General features: G+C 56.1%; 1 long non-coding RNA gene across 1 annotated transcript; it reads right to left on the bottom strand.

Moving 5' to 3' along the window:
* Positions 1 to 1,576: 1,576 nt before the first annotated feature.
* On the bottom strand, positions 1,577 to 4,598 carry LOC144326689 (uncharacterized). Its single transcript, XR_013391661.1, has 2 exons — positions 2,108 to 4,598; positions 1,577 to 1,680 (listed from the first exon to the last, which is right to left on the bottom strand). It is a non-coding gene; the product is annotated as an uncharacterized LOC144326689 (long non-coding RNA).
* Between the last annotated feature and the right edge of the window lie 5,884 nt (positions 4,599 to 10,482).

Below are 10,482 nucleotides of genomic sequence, written 5' to 3'. Positions count from 1 at the left end.
TTGGCAGCCAATCAGAGCGAGGCTCCAGCCCCCTGGGTGAATTTCTGAGGGACTAAGTCCGCTGACTGGCCTGGCTCTGCTGTCCATCACAGGCCCAACCAAGGGGGGCGTCTCTAGAGATCATCTCCGTCTGTCAGTTACCTGTCAATCAATTTTAGGGTTTGAGATCCTTTGAAATAAGTGTGCCGGGTGCCAGAGCCCCAAGAGGCCTAAGTTTCATAAACAGTAGTAATAAATGGATGGCGGAAAAGTCTGGGAAGGGGTGAGAGACCCCTCCCTGCCCCCCTCCAGGCTCCTCTCAGGTTCATCCAGGGTCCAAAGCCGCCTCCATTTTGGGGGGCCAGGAAGGGAGTGGTCCCTGCAGCTTCGCCTGCTGGAAAGGGGGCGACATGCAAGAGGCCAGCCTGGCAGGGTTGTTGTGGAAGGAGGAGCTCCTGGGAGGAAAGGAGGTGCCAGGGAAATGCCATTCTGTCAGTAAAGTGCCTCCGTCTCTCACTCCTCCTCCAAACGAGAGCCAGGGGTGTGTATATATATCTTGGTAGGTAGGTAGGTAGGTAGAGATAGATGATAGATAGATAGATAGATAGATAGATAGATAGATAGATAGATAGATAGATATAGATAGATAGATAGAGCCCTAAACGGCCTCAGTCCAGTATATCTGAAGGAGCGTCTCCACCCCCATTCTTCTGCCCAGACACTGAGGTCCAGGGCCGAGGGCCTTCTGGCAGTTCCCTCCCTGCGAGAAGCCAAGTTACAGGGAACCAGGCAGAGGGCCTTCTCGGTAGTGGCTCCCGTCCTGTGGAACGCCCTCCCATCAGATGTCAAAGCGATAAACAACTACCTGACATTCAGAAGACATCTGAAGGGAAGTTCAGGGAAGTTTTTAATGTTTGATGTATTTGCAGTATTTTAATATTTTTTGGGAAGCCGCCCAGAGTGGCTGTGGAAGCCCAACCAGATGGGCGGGGTATAGATAATAAATTATTCTTATTATTATTATTGAGATGTATGTGTGTATAACAGACAGGCACAAAATTTGGCCGCCGGCCCTTCCTCCCGCTCCAAACATAGAAGGACCGGTTGCCCTGACCCAACATGGCCTCTGCTCTTTCTGGCCTCCGTGGCAATGTCAACTCCGGGACGGCCCTCCTCGCTCGGTGAATGGAGGGGAGAAGTCAACTTACACTTGGACTTGGAGGCTGTCAGGGACTGAAGCGCAGCAGGACAGGCCCAGCTTTTCTCCAGCTCCGCTTGCCCAAAAGCAGCTGCTCCCCTTCAGGCCGATGTTCCCCTTTCTAGAAATGGGGGCTAATGCTTCCCTCGCTCTCTGCTCCCTTCCCTGAGTACTTGCACCATTCAGTGCTTTGGACGCAGCCCCGCTTCCCTGGCGGAAGAGCAGGATTAAGGGCACCGGGAATATCTACCCTTTATGAACTCCAGAGGGGAGCTTCTCAATTTCTTCCTCAGCCTAAACATAATAATAATAATACTGCCATATAACAGTAGATTGTAGGTTGTAGGTGGTGAATTGGAAAGGAGGAAGAAGGAAGGAGACAACAAGAAAAATCCACACAATGGAGAAACCATATAAATATTCAGAGTGTGGAGAGAACTTTAGTCGGAGCTCCCAGTCCACTTCCCATCAAGGAAAGCTCTTCGTTCACAAGGAGAGCCTCACTTCACATGAAAGAACCAAAGGGGGGAAGAAATTAGTGCTTGAAATGTCGGAAAAGCTTCCTTCGCAGCTCCATTCTCAATTCCCATGAGATATTTCATCCAGGGGAGTGTTTGGAAAAAGCTTCACCTGGAAAACCTGTCTCAGTTTCCATTAAATAAATCACAGCAAGGATGATCACAGAATTTCAGAAAATGGTATAAGGCATATGGTATTTCTGGTATAAGGAAACTTGATGAGGAATTAAGGGGAGAGATAGCGTTGACCCAGAGTAGTTACAAAATGCATGTTCTCTCCCCGAGTGCCACAGACCCTCCTCCAAAGAGAGCTTCTCTGAAGAAACCACAAGCAAAAATTACTCAATTTTACGTGAATAAGGAAAATGAGGAGGTGGCTAAGAAACAGCAGGAGCCAGATCCTATTACTGACCTTCTAGGATCTCTCAGCAGCTCCAAGGATGACCAGAAAGAGGTTTGGGGCCCAGGCAGCTCAACTGCTAAGTCATCTCTGGCACTGAGACCAGGAGCTCAAGCGACTCAAGGCCAAATTCAGGCTAAACAGGTAGAGGAACTAATCTGAAAGCAAAATTCAAAATTAAAGCAAGTATAAAAGACTGCTACTCCCAAACTTCTGGGACAAAAGAGGGATTATCAGCCTTTGGTGGCTTGTAGTACTAACAGATTACATGGAACACTTAAAATCCTTTTTGGCTGAATGTAATAAAATTCTTACCATCCTGATAGGTACTTGTAAAACCTTCTGGAAAAAATCTGGCAGAGTCTGTGGAACCAGATAATACAACAATATCTCTTTCCCTACCATTAAAAATAGATCAATAAGGGAGGTTTGATTCGTCCACATGGGAAAAGGAGGTCTAAAAGTACAAAGAAGAGCAAAAATGTTAAAAATTTTAAAAATAGTGCAATATTAAAAAGTTGACTTGAAAATACTTTTTAACTTACTTAAGAGTAGCTCATGCTCTGGGTCCAGACAGAACACTAATTCGTTCTCAGATGTCCGTTCTTAACCTGAAACTGTTCTTAACCTGAAGCGCCACTTTAGCTAATAGGGCCTCCCGCTGCCGCCGCACCACCAGAGCACAATTTCTGTTCTCATCCTGAAGCAAAGTTCTTAACCCGAGGTACTATTTCTAGGTTAGCAGAGTCTGTAAACTGAAACGTATATAACCTGAAGCGTATGTAACCCGAGGTACCACTGTACTGGAATCTGCACACCAGATCCTTATATCAATATGAAACGATATGCAAGGTTATCAAATGCTCTGCTCTCCTGTCAGAAGCCAAAGCCAAACCAACCAGGAAGAGGGTTTTGATAAACAAGAATTGGAAATGGGTTCTGTCTCAAAATAAGCTACTTCTCTCAAGCTACCCTAAGCCTTTAGGTATCTTCTCACAAGAGGAGTGTAAGGTTTGTGAATATAGTGTATAAGCACAGAGAATATCTATGGAGGAGTGGTGTATGTTGGAATATGAGTATAACGCAGCTGCAAACTGGCAGCTCGGTATTTACATCACAAGATGTGGCAGCTGTGGGAAAGAATGTTCCCGGAAGTTCACAGGATTTACAAGGCTTTGTTCTGTGTGTAATATGAGACCTTCCTGTTGCGTATGTGAAGGAAGTCTGAGTCTCTTGCTCGGAGGAGACTGAACAGATCGGACATTTTTTTGTAGAGTTGTGCAGTCAGAAATAAACAAGATGTAAAAGACTTTCTGACTATCTTCTTTCTCCTGCTGGTATGCAAGGAAGAAGGGTGTGTGTATCTTATTGGCTGGGAGATGTCACCTATCAAGATCTTCCTGGACTTCGGGGAAGTCAGCCAGAGTAGATCACCAGTAAACAAGCCCCGGGAGCAGGTAGAGAGGCCATCCTCTCCCGAGGGGGGCAAGTTTTCCAACAGTGTATTACTCTCAATATTATTCCGAAATGTGGCATCACCAGCTCCTCTGCTTCCACATTCAGCAACACCTCCAAAAAGTCCTCAATCCAAGGCAGACTATTGTCCTTTAGTTGACATATACTCTGCAGGTGACAATCCTGACTAGCCAGCTGATCTGGACCCTAAGGAACCCCATAACTCAGACAGCCCTGGGTCCTTGCACTTGAGGAATCTAGGGAAGGACCTACATGACAGAACTGAAAAGAATTGATTGCATGTCTTCTGTGCTCTGCCACAAGACGCCCAGAATGAAATATTCTCCAGATTGGACCTCTGACGTTCCTGCCTAATGAGTTTGAAGAAGGAACACAAGGGCTGATGCAAGCAGAACTTGACCCTTTGTGCTCCAGATCCAGCCCACCAGATATTCCAGCATGAGTTGAATTTATGGGCTGAAAAGCCACCTCCTCCCACCAGCAGGTTAATGAACCCTCTTTCCTACCAATTGGAGATGAAAAGCTTCCCGAAAGATTTGGTCCCCATGCAAGAGGCAAATATGGCCACAACATCTGCCTGGCTTGCAATGAGAGAGCTCAAAGATTGTGAACTGGGCTCTGCATACAAAGAACCCAGCATGCAGGCACCTACAGGACATGTACAGTGGTACCTCGGGTTCCATACGCTTCAGGTTACAGACTCCGTGAACCCAGAAATAGTGCTTCAGGTTAAGAACTTTGCTTCAGGGTGAGAACAGAAATTGTGCTCCAGCGGCACAGTGGCAGCAGGAGGCCCCATTAGCTAAAGTGGTGCTTCAGGTTAAGAACAGTTTCAGGTTAAGTATGGACCCAAATGAAGGCGGCATCTGGATCCCAAGGAAGAACAGAGCTGTATATTTCCTGCGAACTGGCCCCTCCCTGGTCTGGCAGAGAGGACAAAGGAGGACCCTCTGCTCCCCGACTTGGGGGTCTCCCCCCACCTCGCATGACCTGAGCAGGGACCCCCATGCCCCCTCCCTGCCCCCCTGGGACCCCCTTCTCCCCATGGCACCCTCAGGGGGAGGAGAGAGGAGACTCACCCGAGTCCAGGAGAGAGAAGAAAGCAGGGAGGGAGGGGGGATCTCCACTCCGCCTTCACTTCCCGTCCTCTCTAGGACTCCAGCTCTGCTCCTCTTAACCCTTGCCATCCCAGCCCCCCCCACCCTCTGCCCCCCGGAGCCCCCCTGGGAGCCCGACTCGGCGCCAGGGAGGAAGAGGAGTCCCAGATCCCCCCCAAGGGAGACCCTTCCAAGTCTTCCCTCCAGCTCCCCATCTTCCCTGGGGCAGCCCCACTGAATCGGGGAGACGCCTCCTTCCCTGGGACGTGGAGGCTGGCAGGCCGAGCTGGGCTTCTTCCAGGCTCTGGCGGAGTCAGACTTGGGGGGCCCTTTCCCCCCTCCCAGTCCGCCCCCCACACCCAGGGGGCCCCCTCAGCCCTCCTTCTTGGGGTCTCCCTCCGCCCCCTCTCACTCCACCCCCCACACCCAGGGGGTCCCCTCAGCCCTCCTTCTTGGGGGTCTCCCCCGCTCCCCCCTCAGTCCGCCCCCCACACCCAGGGGGGTCCCCTCAGCCCTCCTTCTTGGGGGTCTCCCTCTGCCCCCCCTCTCAGTCCGCCCCCCACACCCAGGGGGCCCCCTCAGCCCTCCTTCTTGGGGGTCTCCCTTCCCTCCCCCCCCCTCAGTCTGCCCCCCACACCCAGGGGGTCCCCTCAGCCCTCCTTCTTGGGGGTCTCCCTCTGCTCCCCCCTCTCAGTCCGCCCCCCCACACCCAGGGGTCCCCTCAGCCCTCCTTCTTGGGGGGTCTCCCTCCGCTCCCCCCTCTCAGTCCGCCCCCCCACACCCAGGGGGACCCCTCAGCCCTCCTTCTTGGGGGTCTCCCTCTGCTCCCCACCTCAGTCCGCCCCCACACCCAGGGGTCCCCTCAGCCCTCCTTCTTGGGGGGTCTCCCTCCGCTCCCCCCTCTCAGTCCGCCCCCCACACCCAGGGGGTCCCCTCAGCCCTCCTTCTTGGGGGTCTCCCTTCCCTCCCCCCCCCTCAGTCTGCCCCCCACACCCAGGGGGTCCCCTCAGCCCTCCTTCTTGGGGGTCTCCCTCTGCTCCCCCCTCTCAGTCCGCCCCCCCACACCCAGGGGTCCCCTCAGCCCTCCTTCTTGGGGGGTCTCCCTCCGCTCCCCCCTCAGTCCGCCCCCCACACCCAGGGGGGTCCCCTCAGCCCTCCTTCTTGGGGGTCTCCCTCCGCTCCCCCCTTTCAGTCCGCCCCCCACACCCAGGGGGGTCCCCTCAGCCCTCCTTCTTGGGGGTCTCCCCCGCTCCCCCCTCAGTCCGCCCCCCACACCCAGGGGGGTCCCCTCAGCCCTCCTTCTTGGGGGTCTCCCTCCGCCCCCCCCTCAGTCCACCCCACACACCCAGGGGGTCCCCTCAGCCCTCCTTCTTGGGGGTCTCCCTCCGCTCCCCTCTCAGTCCGCCCCCCACACCCAGGGGGGCCCCTCAGCCCTCCTTCTTGGGGGTCTCCCTCCCCTCCCCCCTCTCAGTCCGCCCCCCACACCCAGGGGGTCCCCTCAGCCCTCCTTCTTGGGGGTCTCCCTCCGCTCCCCCCTCTCAGTCATACACCCAGGGGGTCCCCTCAGCCCTCCTTCTTGGGGGTCTCCCTCCGCTCCCCCCTCTCAGTCCGCCCCCCACACCCAGGGGGTCCCCTCAGCCCTCCTTCTTGGGGGTCTCCCTCCCCTCCCCCCCTCAGTCCGCCCCCCACACCCAGGGGTTCCCCTCAGCCCTCCTTCTTGGGGGTCTCCCTCTGCTCCCCCCTCTCAGTCCGCCCCCACACCCAGGGGTTCCCCTCAGCCCTCCTTCTTGGGGGTCTCCCTCCCCTCCCCCCTCTCAGTCCGCCCCCCACACCCAGGGGATCACCTCAGCCCTCCTTCTTGGGGGTCTCCCTCCCTCCCCCCCTCAGTCCGCCCCCCACACCCAGGGGGTCCCCTCAGCCCTCCTTCTTGGGGGTCTCCCTCCGCCCCCCCTCTCAGTCCGCCCCCCACACCCAGGGGGTCCCCTCAGCCCTCCTTCTTGGGGGTCTCCCTCCCCTCCCCCCCTCAGTCCGCCCCCCACACCCAGGGGGTCCCCTCAGCCCTCCTTCTTGGGGGTCTCCCTCCGCCCCCCACACCCAGGGGGTCCCCTCAGCCCTCCTTCTTGGGGGTCTCCCTCCCCTCCCCCCTCTCAGTCTGGCCCCCACACCCAGGGGTTCCCCTCAGCCCTCCTTCTTGGGGGTCTCCCTCTGCTCCCCCCTCTCAGTCCGCCCCCCACACCCAGGGGGTCCCCTCAGCCCTCCTTCTTGGGGGTCTCCCTCCGCTCCCCCCTCTCAGTCTGCCCCTCCCCCACACCCAGGGAGCCCCCTCAGCCCTCCTTCTTGGGGGTCTCCCTTCCCTCCCCCCCTCAGTCTGCCCCCCACACCCAGGGGGCCCCCTCAGCCCTGCTTCTTGGGGGTCTCCCTCCGCTCCCCCCCTCAGCCCGCCCCCCACACCCAGGGGGCCCCCTCAGCCCTCCTTCTTGGGGGTCTCCCTCCGCCCCCCTCTCAGTCCGCCCCCCACACCCAGCGGGCCCCCTCATCCCTCCTTCTTGGGGGTCTCCCTCCGCCCCCCCCCCTCAGTCCGCCCCCCACACCCAGGGGGTCCCCTCATCCCTCCTTCTTGGGGGTCTCCCTCTGCTCCCCCCTCTCAGTCTGCCCCCCACACCCAGGGGGCCCCCTCAGCCCTCCTTCTTGGGGGTCTCCCTCCGCTCCCCCCCTCAGTCCGCCCCCCACACCCAGGGGGCCCCCCATCCCTCCTTCTTGGGGTCTCCCTCCACTCCCCCCTCTCAGTCCGCCCCCCACACCCAGGGGGCCCCCTCAGCCCTGCTTCTTGGGGGTCTCCCTCCGCTCCCCCCCTCAGCCCGCCCCCCACACCCAGGGGGCCCCCTCAGCCCTCCTTCTTGGGGGTCTCCCTCCGCCCCCCTCTCAGTCCGCCCCCCACACCCAGCGGGCCCCCTCATCCCTCCTTCTTGGGGGTCTCCCTCCGCCCCCCCCCCTCAGTCCGCCCCCCACACCCAGGGGGTCCCCTCATCCCTCCTTCTTGGGGGTCTCCCTCTGCTCCCCCCTCTCAGTCTGCCCCCCACACCCAGGGGGCCCCCTCAGCCCTCCTTCTTGGGGGTCTCCCTCCGCTCCCCCCTCTCAGTCCGCCCCCCACACCCAGGGGGCCCCCTCAGCCCTCCTTCTTGGGGGTCTCCCTCCGCTCCCCCCCTCAGTCCGCCCCCCACACCCAGGGGGCCCCCCATCCCTCCTTCTTGGGGTCTCCCTCCACTCCCCCTTCTCAGTCCGCCCCCCACACCCAGGGGGCCCCCTCAGCCCTCCTTCTTGGGGGTCTCCCTCCCCTCCCCCCTCTCAGTCCGCCCCCCACACCCAGGGGGGCCCCCTCAGCCCTCCTTCTTGGGGGTCTCCCTTCCCTCCCCCCCCAGCTTCTCCCCTTGAACTCCCGCCTGACTCCTCTCCCTCTCCTCCCCACCTTCCCCTCCAAGCTCCCCCCTCAGACCATCCCTCAGAAAAGGCGCCTTGCATTTTCCCGCCAAAAGGGCTGGCTCTGCCCCCTCTGGAATGGCAGCCAATCAGAGTGAGGTTCCAGGAAATTTCTGAGGGACTAAGTCTGCTGACTGGCCTGGCTCTGCTGTCCATCACAGGCCCAACCAAGGGGGGCATCTCTAGAGATCATCTCCGTCTGTCAGTTACCTGTCAATCCATTTTAGGGTTTGAGATCCTTTGAAATAAGTGTGCCGGGTGCCAGAGCCCTGAGGGGCCTAAGTTTAATAAACAGTAGTAATAAATGGATGGAGGACAAGTCTGGGAAGGGGGGAGAGGCCCTCTCTGCCCCCCTCCAGGCTCCTCTGAGGCTCATCCAGGGTCCAAGGCCTCCTCCATTTTTGGAGGGCCAGGAAGTGAGTGGCCCCTGCAGCTTCGCCTGCTGGAAAGGGGGCGACATGCAAGAGGCCAGCCTGGCAGGGTTGTTGTGGAAGGAGGAGCTCCTGGGAGGAAAGGAGGTGCCAGGGAAATGCCATTCTGCCAGTAAAGTGCCTCCGTCTCTCACTCCTCCTCCAAACGAGAGCCAGGGGTGTGTGTATATATCTATGTAGGTAGGTAGTTAGGTAGAGATAGATGATAGATAGATAGATAGATAGATAGATAGATAGATAGATAGATAAAACAAAAAAAATTCCTTCCAGTAGCACCTTAAAGACCAACTAAGTCAGTTCTTGGTATGAGCTTTCGTGTGCATGCACACTTCTTCAGATACACACTTTGTATCTGAAGAAGTGTGTATCTGTGTATCTGAAGAAGTGTGCATGCACACGAAAGCTCATACCAAGAACTGACTTAGTTGGTCTTTAAGGTGCTACTGGAAGGAATTTTTTTTGTTTTGACTATGGCAGACCAACACGGCTACCTATCTGTAGATAGATAGATAGATAGATAGATATAGATAGAGCCCTAAACGGCCTCAGTCCAGTATATCTGGAGGAGCGTCTCCACCCCCATTCTTCTGCCCGGACACTGAGGTCCAGCGCCGAGGGCCTTCTGGCGGTTCCCTCATTGCGAGAAGTGAGGCTACAGGGAACCAGGCAGAGGGCCTTCTCAGTAGTGGCGCCCGCCCTGTGGATGCCAAAGAGATCAACAACTACCAGACTTTTAGAAGACATCTGAAGGGAAGTTCAGGGAAGTTTAGAGTGGCTGGGGAAGCCCAACCAGATGGGCGGGGTATAGATAATAAATTATTATTATTATTATTATTATTATTATTATTATTATTATTATTATTATTATTATTATTATTATTGAGATGTATGTGTGTATAACAGACAGGCACAAAATTTGGCCGCCGGCCCTTCCTCCCGCTCCAAACATAGAAGGACCTGTTGCCCTGACCCAACATGGCCTCTGCTCTTTCTGGCCTCCGTGGCAATGTCAACTCCGGTACGGCCCTCCTCGCTCGGTGAATGGAGGGGAGAAGTCAACTTACACTTGGACTTGGAGGCTGTCAGGGCCTGAAGCGCAGCAGGACAGGCCCAGCTTTTCTTCAGCTCCGCTTGCCCAAATGCAGCTGCTCCCCTTCAGGCCGATGTTCCCCTTTCTAGAAATGGGGGCCTAATGCTTCCCTCGCTCTCTGCTCCCTTCCCTGAGTACTTGCACCATTCAGTGCTTTGGACGCAGCCCCGCTTCCCTGGCGGAACAGCAGGATTAAGGGCACCGGGAATATCTACCCTTTATGAACTCCAGAGGGGAGCTTCTCGCTCCTCCTGTGACAAGATTCCCAAAGGCTGAGGGTAGCATGAGAGAACTAGCCTCTTTTGAGACAGCACCAATTTCCATTTCTTCTGGATCAAAACCTACAGACGCTCAGCTTGGATTTTTCCAGAAGGTTTTACAAGCATCTATCAGGATGGTAAGAATTTTATTACAGTGAGCCAGAAAGGATTTTATGTGTTCCATGTCCTCTGTTAGTAGTAGTACAAGCCACCCAATGACTGATAATCCCTCCTCATTTGTCCGAAAAGGTTGGGAGAAGGAGTCTTCTATCCTTGCTTTAGCATTTCCTGAGGATACACCTGAAATTTGCTTTCACATTAGTTTGTCTACTTGTTTAGCCTGAATAGGGGAGAGACATGTGTTGTTGCATCTGGGACAGAGAAAGTGGTCCAGTTGTGAAGATGCAGACGGGCTTTTCTTCTCCCTGTGCTCCCCCCATGTGGGAATGTTCTCGTCTGTCTACATCCTCTGTTCACAAATGTGACATTTCCCTCAATTTGAAGGGGGTTTATTTTATTGACCCAAATCCCCCTCCCCCCAAAGGAAGGCAGCATC

Source organism: Podarcis muralis, chromosome 2 (genome assembly GCF_964188315.1).
Source record: "Podarcis muralis chromosome 2, rPodMur119.hap1.1, whole genome shotgun sequence".
In the NCBI taxonomy this organism is placed as follows: domain Eukaryota; kingdom Metazoa; phylum Chordata; class Lepidosauria; order Squamata; family Lacertidae; genus Podarcis; species Podarcis muralis.
This window is presented reverse-complemented; position numbering and strand designations above follow the sequence as displayed.